This window comes from Catharus ustulatus, chromosome 6 (assembly GCF_009819885.2).
Source record: "Catharus ustulatus isolate bCatUst1 chromosome 6, bCatUst1.pri.v2, whole genome shotgun sequence".
Taxonomy (NCBI): Eukaryota; Metazoa; Chordata; class Aves; order Passeriformes; family Turdidae; genus Catharus; species Catharus ustulatus.
The window spans coordinates 44395323-44407243 of record NC_046226.1 but is presented as its reverse complement, the minus strand read 5'-3'; the positions used below and the strand labels follow the sequence as shown (position 1 = coordinate 44407243).

General features: G+C 44.4%; 1 protein-coding gene across 1 annotated transcript in view; it reads left to right on the top strand.

Moving 5' to 3' along the window:
* Positions 1-2062: 2062 nt before the first annotated feature.
* Positions 2063-11921, top strand: part of LDLRAD3 (low density lipoprotein receptor class A domain containing 3) — a 164611-nt gene continuing 154752 nt past the window's right edge. The window contains exon 1 of the mRNA XM_033063766.1: positions 2063-2097. The gene's annotated coding sequence lies outside the window, so the exon portion shown is untranslated. The remainder of the gene's footprint in view (positions 2098-11921) is intronic.

Below are 11921 nucleotides of genomic sequence, written 5' to 3'. Positions count from 1 at the left end.
ATGAAGGTCACTTTACGGATGGCTTTGTATTTGAGGTAGGATGAATTGAAGTAGGTTTTTAAAATAGACTTTTGATATGTATGATGAGGATTTTGGGTAGGACTGGCTCTGCTGGTGGAGTTTTGGCTGTGAATTTATTAGACGGCTTTTGTTAGATGCAGTGTTTAATATTTGAAAGTTTTTTTTATGTAGTGCTTTTAAGATGGTTGTCCATAATATGATGTGTTTGTTTTGTTTATACATGGTGTAAGATAAGGTCTTAGTTTTGGTATTTGATAAGGTTTTCTTTGAATTGTGTTTTACTGTTGGGTTTTTTTTGGTGGGGTGTTGTTTTTAAAGGATATGTTTATAAGGTTTACGATGGTGTTATGGGCTGTAGCATAAGGCGGAGGATGAGTTTTTAATTATTTTGTGACAGCTTTTATTATTGTGAGTATGTAGCGGTTGTTTTGGGGGGTTTGAGGTCATGTCATAGCTAATTTATTAGGCTTTATAAAATAATATAATTGGAACATTATATATGGGGTGTTATTGTATATGTTGGTTTATTATTATATCATAGGGATTTTATTTATTTGGTTTGTTTGATTGTAATACATGTTTTATAGTTATGGATAATTTGAGAGATACTCTTTATGGTTAAATTAATCTTTTGATTTTGTGTTTATTTATCAGTGGTATTTTTGTTTTGATGGTTTGAGACATAACGAGTTCATTGAGTTAGGAGTAATTTTAGTTTTGTGTTGTTAAGTTAGGTTTATTTGTGCTATTTTTATTTTTGTAGTTTGATTGGTTGATTGGCTGTTTTGGTGTCTTTTATTAGTTTTATTTTAGGGAACATGGATACTTATAGGGTGGATTTTTAAAGTAGGGTTTTGGTTTGTTTTTTGGTCTTGTTTTTTTTTCCGTGGTAGTGTTTTTTTATTTTCTAGTACTTTAGATTCTTTTAATGATGTTAATTATTTCATTTATTAAATGAGGGGCATGTGATTTATGACTTTTTCCATGGGGGACATGTGATATTTCACTTATTACATAAGGGGGCATGTTTTATATCACCTATTATATATAGGGTGAGCCGTATATCACTTTTTATATTTATTCTGTCCACTGTTTCTGAGTGTCCGAGTGTGCATGAGTGTGTCTGAGCGTTTCTGAGTGTGCACGCGTCCGGCTGTGTCTGTGTGTGTCGAGGTGTTTCCGAGTGTGTGTGAGAACACAGCTGCAGAACACAGCACTGCCAGCATAGTACACTGATTTTTACCATAATGGGAAATACACGTTTGTGTCTGGGCTGTGAAGAGGTTCCTATGTTACCTGAATAATTGATTTTATAACAAACCTTGAACAGAAGCTCCTGCTCATATTCCACAGACTTATTTCTGCAACTGCTGATTAGCCTTACTGAATCTGAAAACTTTCAGTCCTTTAAAAAGGCTGCAAAAAGCAATAACTGCCACGGCCATATTTTAATGTTCTACAGGCTGCTTTAAGAAGCTGTACTACACTGCTGCTAAAGGCTTGTTTCAGTTCTCTTGAATCTACAAGGTATTTGTCATTCTGTGTTAGAAACTCTCAGCTGTAAAGTGCCTGTAGGATAAAAGACGTTGCATCTTTGCTCATTTATAGTTATGGATATAACTCAATTCTTTTGCTTAAAGCTGATTTTAATTGTCAGAAAATCTGATTTTCAGTTGATGAATCTGGGGATGCTTTTATAACTACTCTGCCTATGTGAGAGCTGCCTCAGCTGGGTGTGAGGATATCCAGCTGTTCCTTAGGGCTTCGAGCTGGGCAGGTGCAGAGCTCACGGTAAGGCTTGTTTAAAACACTTTTAATATCAAAATAAGTTCAAACAGACTTTGCAGTAATAACATACAAAAGTCCATTGCAAGCCTAGGTACAAGCTGTCCTTATTGAAGATCCACAATTGATGGATGTTTTGTCTAACTACTCTAAGGACGGAATGTGTCCAAAGCTTTGTTAACCCCTTGTCTTCTGCTTGGTAGGGCAACGCCTTAGCCCAGGTCTCGGGGGCTGTGTGCGGGAGCAGGGAACCCCCGTGAGCACGAGCCAGAGATTGGGACATCGAACCAGGTAAGGATCTGTTTCTATTTAGTCATTGGCTTTGGTGGCTTTATTGTCACAGCTGCAGCGTTCCTTTGGACGCTGTGTCCTGCGAGAGCAGTTCCAGCTCCTGAGCTGGGCAGGGTACAGTACAGAGCATTTAGGAAATACATCCAAAAAAGGGACTACTCTGCTTTTCCTGTAGTTTTCCTTCCTGTTTTCACCTGGGCTGGAAGGACGGGCATGGGGTGGGGGGCTCAGGGGAGTTTTGGAGGTTCTCAGAGGGTTTCAGTTAGATTTTGGGGGGCCGTTCGGGGGTCTCAGGGGTTTTTGGGGGGTCTCATTGGGATTTTGGGGGGAATTCGGGGGTCTCAGTGTATTTTTGGAGGTCCCACCTGGTTTTTTAGGGGTCTCACTGGGTTTTTTGGGGGCCGTTCAGGGGTCCCACTGGGATTTTGGGGATCCGAGCGGGTTTTGTGGGTCTCATTGAGTTTTTGGGGGCTGCCCTAGGGTCTCAGTGTGTTTTTGGGTATCCCAGCAGAGATTTAGGGGTCTCAGCAGATTTTTGGGGGGGTCTTACCTGGATTTTTGGGGTCTCACCAGGTTTTTTGGGGGCTGCTTGGGGTCTCAGTGAGTTTTTGCGGCCTTTCTGGGGTCTCAGAGGTTTTTGGGCTCTCACCAAATTTCGGGGCTTGTTCGGGGGTCTCATTGAGTTTTTGGGGGCCCTTTGGCGGTCTCAGTGGGATTTTGGGGGTCTCAGGGGGGATTTTGGAGGGCCTCACTGAATTTTGGGGGCCCGTTGGGGGGGTCTCAGTGGGATTTTGGGGGGAAATCGGGGGTCTCAGTGTGTTTTTGGGGGTCCCACCTGGTTTTTTAGGGGTCTCACTGGGTTTTTTGGGGCCCCCGTGGGAGGGGTCTCCCCCTGCCCAGCTGTTGGTCAAGAACCGCTTCATCTGCAGCTCCGTGGTTCACTACGTGCAGCTCCCGGCTGACCCCTCCCCAAATTCCGGGAGCCCCCTCCCCAGATTGGGATTTCCCCCCCCCCCCCCGAAGCCCCTCCCCACCCTGAGGGCCCGCTGGGCGCTGTGCCTGCAGCCGTGGGTGATGGTCTGGGGGTCAGCCATGCTCAGGAAGCCCTTGAGGTGCCCCCGGCCCCCCACGGGCACTGTGGACACTGTGAAGTCCTGGGGAGGATGTGCGTGGGGGGGTCAGGACCCCCAGAAACCCCCTTGGAACTGCTGCAGACACTGAGGAAACCCCCCTCCCCCAAAAAAAACCCCAGAAAACCCAAAAAGACTCCCTTACAAAGCCTCCTCAAAATTCTTCCCCAAATTTCCCCACAAAGTGTCCCAAATTTTTCCCCCAAAGCCCTCCCAAATTTCCCCACAAAGTGTCCCAAATTTTTCCCCCAAAGCCCTCCCAAAGTGCCCCCAAATTCCTCCCTAAGTGCCCTAAATTTTTCCCCAAAGCCCCCCCAAATTCCCCCAAACCCCCCAGGGCTCTGAACCCCAAAATTTCTTGGGGGTCTGAACCACCCAGAGCTCCCTCAAAGCCCCCTAAAACCCTCCAAATTCCCCAAGATTTCCCCACAAAGCCCCCCAGATTCCCCCAAGATCCCCCCAAATCTCCCCAGAACCCCCCAGAGCTTTGAACCCCAAAATTTCTTGGGGGTCTGAACCACCCAGAGCCCCCCCAAACCACCCCCAAAGCCCCCCAAATTGCCCCCAAAATGCTCCAAAGCCCCCTGAATTTCCCCCAAGATCCCCCCAAATGCTCTGCAGGTCCAAATCCCCAAATTCCATCCGAAATGCCCTCCAAACCCCACCCAGAGTCCCCCCAACCCCCCCAGGGGATCTGAGCCCCCCCAAACCCCCCCGGGGGTCTCAACCTGAAGGCGTCAGCCACGGCCTCAGCCCCTTGCAGGTTGGTCCAGGGCGAGATTCCCACAAAAAATTCCTGGCCTGGGGAGGGCAGGGGGCGGTTGGGACCCCCTGGAGGGTCAGCGGGTGTTCCCGGGGGTCCCAGACTTCACCAGTGAACAGAACGTCCCCCGGTGCAGCGCTGGTCCAGCGCCACCCCCTCGTCCGTCACTGACAGCGCCCGGAGCTGGAGCTGCTCCAGCACCTCCCGGAGCCCCCCCCCAACTCAGGGGTGGCAGGGAGTGATGGGGGGGTCGGGGAGGGACATGGAGGGGGGACATGGGGAGGGGTCACGGGGGGGGACAGTGGGCACGACCCCCCAGAACCCACAGAGACTCCTGAACACACAGAGATCCTCCAGAGCCACCCGAGCTGGGGGGAAATGGGGAGGTCACGGAGGGAGGACACCGTGTTACAGCCCCACCAAACCCACAGAGCCCTCTCTGGCTCCACAGAGACGCCCCGGAGCTGATTAACGTGGGCTCATTAGCTATAATTACTGGCGTCGGGTGACCCTTCGAAACGTCCCCCGTGCACAAAACTGCACAAAAATTGGTTGGGGACACCCCTATAGCCCCCCAAAAATTCACCCTCCCAGAAAACCACGGTCCCAATCCATAATGCATTGCGGCAGCCCCCTACCCATAATGCATTGCGGCGGCCCCCTATCCATAATGCATTGTGGCCCCGCCTACCCATAATGCATTGCGGTGGCCCCCCCCCTACCCATAATGCATTGCGGCCCAGCCTACCCATTAAATGGTGGCTGCATCCTCCTGCAGTGACAGATGTGGCTCAGTTGGAGCAGTGCTCCTGCAGAAGGTGCAGTTTCCCTCCGAAGCTCCAGTGGTGTTGTGGAGAAATCCGGTTTTCCTCTGGAGTCCAGTGGAGAAAGGGGCTCCCTTAGTGTCCCAAAATCTCTGTTTTTATCTTGGTAAGAAATGTTGGGCTCTTCCCCCTGGCTGGAGCAACTTCCAATGGGATGCAGTAATTTTATCAGTCACACAGTGGGACTCAATGGGCCATTAGCAGAAAATGACTGGCTGGAGGAAGGATGGGTTGTGAAAAGATAAAGAACAATGCCCTGCCTGGTTTCAATGGATGGCCCATTAGCAGAATATCTGCCGTTGAGATAAGGATCACTGCCCCCACCCTCAACAGATGGTGATAGAACAGATACCTTTTATCACACTCTGTATTGTAATGTGCGGCTTATAATCAGGTGCGGCTTATATATGGACAAAGAATGAAAAGTTGCTGGCACCCAGAAGTGCGGCTTATACTCAGTGCGGCTTAAAATCGTGAAATTACTGTCAAGACAAGGGCAGTGCTACATGGGTGAAGGACAATTTCCTAAGTACTGTGACAGCAGTGTAAGCATCAGGGTTGCTTCTGACAGGAGCCTCCTAGAGACAAAACTTCAAGGTGCTCTAATCTTGCAAACTACCTTAGTGACCTGATGGTACCAGACTGTGAAATCCTTGTAGAAGAATATTTATGGTAATCCATTCTGTCTCTAAGCCACTGGTGGTGGGCTGAAATATATTTTTTGTCCCGTGTTAATCAGAAGTGGATTGTATGGGAAATGAAAACAAAAGCTGAAATCTTATATTGGATCATAGACTTGCTCTAGTTACTTTGCAGGGTTTAGTTTTAATTCCTGCTTTGGCTGTGCTCAGATGAACCCAGCCAAAGTAAGGAAACTGCACTACAAGAGCCCTGGAAACTTGACATTTCACCACTGGAACTGGGGAGAGTTTGAGGATGGAGTGTGGGAATCCTGAGCTGGCCTGCCTACCCTGAAGATGAAGAACAAATGATGAACATGAGATTCACATGAAATAGCCTACATACTTTCAAGGGAGGTTTTTGTTCTAAACAATTTCTAAATTATTCTCAGATTTTAAGAAATGCATATTTTGCAAGGAATATATAATACTGACTCTTCAAACAATAAATGTAAATTACCCTCTTTAGTGATGCATTTTTGTATGAGACATCATTTTCCATTTTAAAAGCTGCAATTACCCCTGGTTTTATCTGGTATAAAACCTTTGCATTAGCTGGCAGAATGGTTCATTAAACATTCTCCAGCTTCAGTATGCGTGTTGGGGAGGTAAGGGCACTGTTCTGCTCTGGCTTCTTGGGAATGGTAGTTCCCGCTCCAGTCCTCTCTGCCTCTACTTCTCTAGGAGTAGAGAAGGAGAAAGGCCTGGAGAAACCTTTTTGCTTCAGAGGGAGATCACCCTGGATCCCCATGCCAGGATTGTGCCACTGAGTAATGGCGTATTATCAAAGAAGGGGGTTTATGTACTGTGTGAGAAGTGTTTTAAGACATCTGAATGCTGAGTTCCCATTAAAAATAGAAGAATATGGGCATCCAAATTATCTATATTGCCCAGGCAGCTTCTGAAACATCAGTCTTACTAGTTGTATTAATTGCAGTTCATTAGTATTAATTATAGAAGTGCTTCCAGAAATTAGTCGGAGGTCTGAGAGGAGAAGAGTCGCTGTTTCAAAGACCTTGGTTAGCCATGTTTATACAAGTGTCTATTAGACTGCAGTGGGAATTTTGGTTTGCTTTGTTTGGGTTTTTGGATAAATATTTGGCTTTGGCCAGTATAACAGTAGACTCTTGCCAGAGTTTTGCGGTCAGCTGCTTTTTCCAGCTGTGTTGGAGTGCATGTATCCTCTGAGAAGCAGAGCTGGCTCCTGCAAGCAGGCATGCTGACCAACTGTCTCCTGGGACACTTGGGCAGGGCTCTGGGGGACACATGGGCAGCAGAATGAGGCCTAAGTCAACTTGCTGCATCTCAGCTTTGTGCCTGCACACATGTCAGTATTCCTGTTGGATGTACCATTTGTGTTGCTCTATTTGATCTGCAGGTATGCTACCCATTCTATCCTAGCTACTGTCACATCTAAATGCAGCTCAGTTTTGATCAATAATTCTTAAAAGTGAAACAGTACCTTTTTCTTTTCTGGCATCTAATTGTACTGGGGGTAGGTAATTTACTTGTCTGGTCTAGAAATGGAAAATTTCTGCAGTGGTACTTTTTTATTTATGGTCCCAGACGCAAAGCACTCAAGTCCTGAAAAACATCCAGATGTCTCTGTGGCACATTTCCTCTGCTCTTCTGAGGGTGTATGAGAGGGGGAATTCTAGCCTTCATTTAGATATAAATGCTCTCCACTTTCTTCATTTCTTAAATACACTTCCTGGATAGTTAATAATGGAAAAAAATACTGCTCAGTTTTTCTGCCCTTCTTACTCTATAAAGTGAGTTGTTGGAAGAGACAGTTGCGATTACTAAATAATCTCCACTAAATTCACTTCTCTGCAGGAGCCTGGGACACTATAAGGTGCAAGACAGGTGAACTCTGCCCTTGGAGCTGTTGCCCACTGGAAGTGATGGAGAGCTCAGGTTTGCATGGGAGCCCCTCATAGCAGTCATAGGGACTGTCCCAGGCTCCCTGACTAAGTGAGACCCTCTTGCCTCCAGTGCAATGTGGTGTCAGAAGCCCTCTGAGGACAAGATTTCACTTTGACATAAATACCTCTTTGTCCATTTTGTCCAGTGCTTCTGGAAGGGAAATTGCTAGTGAGTCATGGTAATGAGTGTGAGCTCCCAAACATTTAAGCAGAGCTAGTGAGCAAGAAATAACTGTAACCTTTTGTCTTCTAGTCTTCCTATCTCTTCCAATGCGTATTTAGTAGAAAGAAGTGTTCCTGGTCCCTGTCATCTTTTATTATTGTTGTTCATTGTGTGGGATCCCTGGGAGACATTCCCATTTTTAATGTGAGCTAACACACAACTTACTTATCAGATATTCATGGAGCTCCCCTTTCATCACTGAGAGAAAGTGTAAGAATTAATTATGGAGACAATCAACTGCTCAACCTTAAAGACTGAAACAATATCCAAATGTGGTATCTAATGAGGAATGAAGCAATGAATGAGATTTGTTCTGCAATTTTCACCTGTTCCTCTCAGTCTTCAGGTCATTTAAGTTAGGAAAATCTTATTCAGGATGGATGTTTTAACTGAAGTGAACATGATTGTTGGACAGTCTCAGCCTCAACATTACTCTTATCCCAAGGGTGATTCCCACTTTTGACATTAAAAAGTTCTAAAACACAGAAATTGAATTTTTAGGCCCTAGGTCTAAATTAATGATGTAGCTTAAATAAGCAAAAAAGTTTAAAACTAGGAGCAAAATTTCACATGTCTCCCTAGAGAGAAAGAACTGTCAAAAACAAGCTTGAGCTGAATGCAAAGCAAAAGCAAATACAGCAAATAGAAAAAAGATTGTGCAATCAAATAATTACAAAGTGAGGAAAGAGTGGGGGGGATGGGAGAAGATGTACTGTACAATAAGGGTGAGTTACAATTAAATGTAACATCAGTAGAGCTCCAAAACTAAGAAACTGCTTTGCCTTTCTGTTCAGGAAAGACGATTTTGTTAGACCTGATCAAGCCAATACTTTTCCACCTTTGTTCAATATCAGGGGTGAACAAAAGGTAGGTGACAGGAGCTGTGAGGTATGAAGGAGAGGCAGCTACCTTATTCTAGGTGGTGCAGAGCTATGAGACTTCACTGGACATGCCTGAGGGGTTGATTATATCTTTCCCAGAATTCTGCTACAATTTATACATGATGTCCTGGTGTCCAAGTAAGAATTGTATGGGTTTTTAAAATAAAACATGTGAAATCTGAATTTACACCATTTGACTAAACAACAGGAAATCTCAGGGATAGGAAGACATGCTAATCTAACCTCAGTTCATATTCACGACTGTAGATCAATTTGGGAAGCAGAGAATGAATGCAAAGTAGGAAATAACCCAAGGATTATCTGGATTTGGAAGGGACCCATAAGGACCGACCAGTTGCTGAATAGCGTGCACCTTGATTCTCCCATTGGACCAGTGGAATGGCCTTCTGTGGAGAGGCACCCATCCTGTGAAGTGCCGTGCCATGCCCTATTTGCCTGCTCCGTTCACCAGCAGTACCAGGATTACTTAATGTGGCAGCAGAGACAAGCACTGTCCCTCCCAATCCCACCTACACCTCTGCAGTCACTCTCTGGGGAGCTGCTGGCTCCCAGCTGGTGTTGGTGCTCTCGGTAGCTCCTCTGGCTCTAGAAACTTGCCTAGATTGCTGCATTTCCCTGCTCCACTGCAGGATGTGCTATGCCAGAGTTGCTGTCCTCGGAAAGTGACCAAATAAATAAATAAAACATCAGGTTTTCAGAGATTGTGCCAAATTTATATGATACCTTTAAGTAATGAAATAACTGATCATCTTGGCAAAGAAATGCAATAAACAGAAATTATTGCCACAATTCACAGGGAGTTGGATAAACTGGAAAAGATGGGGATTAGAAAGTAGCAGAAGCACAGGGGTAACAAGGAGATGCCAGGAAGTGATAGGAAGGTTGGAGGAGGTTATTGAGACTTTATCAGAGAATGGTTTGGGGACCAATCTTGCTTAATATTTTTATTAGTGACTTTGGCTCAGAAAGTAGAGAGAGTTAATGAAATAGCTTTCTGTTACTGACACGAAGTTGTGAGACACATCAATAAAAGGAAGATCAAGATACTGCGCAGGAAGAATTGGACGACCTTGAAGATTATGCAGTAGAAATGTTGTAAAATGGCATGGTACCAAGTACAAAGTCATTCACCTAAGGATTAAACATAATCCACTTTTCTGGGAAAATGGGCTCATAACTTAGAGAGGAGTGAGGCACTAGTGCTTGTGGCTTGGTCCAGATAAGACTAGCAGCATTTGTTTTGTGTAGAAATTCAATTATTTTATTGCAGAAAAGGATTGAGTTAATTTGTGCAATATGTTTTTTTGAAAACCTGTACCATATTTTGCAGCAAAAGATGCCAATGTGATGCAGCTGGGGAAAGGGCAAATGCAATCCTCCCTGTACAGTTGATAGACAGGGGCTTTACAGCTTTGTGTATTTACAATCAAGAATGCAGTTCTGGTCATTCATATTCAAGAAGGATGAACCTGGATGTGTTCACTGATGGTTTGCTTTAAAGAAAAGGTAATACAAAGGGAGAAGAAGATTTGTGTCACACAGTAAAATGATGGCAAAGAGGCAACAGGGGTTTGCCCTGTGTGTTGGAAAGAATAATTTAAGCTAACAGATAGTCTTGGCACAAGAACAGCAGGGCATAGATTATTGAGGAATACATTCAAGCAAGCAATTAGAAGAAAGTTTTAACTATAGGAAAGTGAGGCTCTGAAGTAGACTTACACTTAGTGAATTTGGAACAGCACAATTTTTGTTCCTGACAAAAAATAAAGGTGAAAATATGATTATTTTAAGATGGAGCCTGCTCAGGACAGAATGTATTTACCTGTTATGGATGGAAAAACAGGGTTTAGATGGTTCAGAGGGAGTCCTTGCATCCTGGGTTCTTCATTTTATCCTGGTGAAGAGTGAATGGAGTTACCCTGTGCCCCTGTAGATCTCAGTTTTACACATATAGAGTAGGAAATACTGCACACTCGACCTGAAGAGTATGGTTTGATCACACTTGGTGTGGCACTTTGAGAGCTTGAGGGGAGAGGAAGAGGTTTGGCTGAGGAGATATTTGGTGAAGCAGATGAGGGGAGTGGGCCAGCAGGTAGGAATCTACCTGGTGGCAATTAAGCAACAGATTTACAGCAGTCTTTCTACTGAGACCATCATTTGAAACCTTGTAAAGGCACATGAATACATGATCAATCACTACTCAGTTCTCTCTAGGGAATGGACACGTGATGAACCAGTGAATCAGAGTGCATGATGTGGTTTTGGCAAATGCTAGGTGTGCTCTAGGAGTCCATCTCACTGTCTTAATTATGTGTGGTTTTTTTAATCTTTCTTTTCCCTCTTTCTGTAGTTTCCCATCTGTCTAGTTATCAGACTGCATCATTAAATTCCTCAGCTCCTCATTTGTTAAGAAATGTATTTATAATTGCTATATTATAATTTGTAGGTGTTCAGTTTTATAAAAAGAGGCACCTGCCCATGAGCCAAGTGCAGCCTAAATAATTTTCTGATCTGAGGAAGTGAGAGGATTATTCTTAGGAAGAAACCCAAATATTTATGATTTGGAAAACAATCACATTTCTAGACAAAGGACTGTCAAATAAAAACAATTTTGAGACAAAAATCAACAACTCAAAGACGTAATGTTCTCTAGTAATGCTTCTCTTGCCATTTTTAAGTACAGCCTGCTTTAATGTGTCTTTATTTACCATAAGCCAAGACTTCTCATCTACTGCAGGTGCAGCATCATCTCATGCACTGTCACTTACACCATTTTGGTGAATCAAGAAGTCTGATATTTGTTTCAGAAGAACAGTTTGGTTTCTCTGTTCTAGAAATCTAGCAGAGTCCTGGATATTACAGAAATAACAGTATGGAGCAGCCAGAGGGCTGAGTGTCTGCATCTTTCCCTTAAACTGTAGAAATGGACAATGTCTTGTGTAATAATTCAATTTTCTGCTGGCCCCAGTGCCCCTGGTCAAAGGCATCATTCCAAGATGCTGAGTGCATCATTTAGAACAGAACATTCTTGTTCTTATGAAAAACCGAGCTTGAATGGCAGTGAATGTGTCCGTCTTTCATGAGGCAATGAACTGACTGCTTGTCAGCTGCTGCTCGCAGGTCATGTCTGTGCAGCGAGAATGAATCGGAGCGAGCCCGACATGGACAGCCTGGTGAAATGCTCCATAGTGCTGTGAGCCATATTCCAGCTTTACCTGGAACATCTATTCAATTTACAGAAACAATAAAAAATAATGAAAAAATATCAGTATTAGAAACAGAAATGTGGGCTCCTGGTTACTTTGGTCCCCTCTGGTCCCCTTGAACAGTGAACACCAGCAGTTCCACCCTGCTTTTGTATTTCCCTGTAACACAAC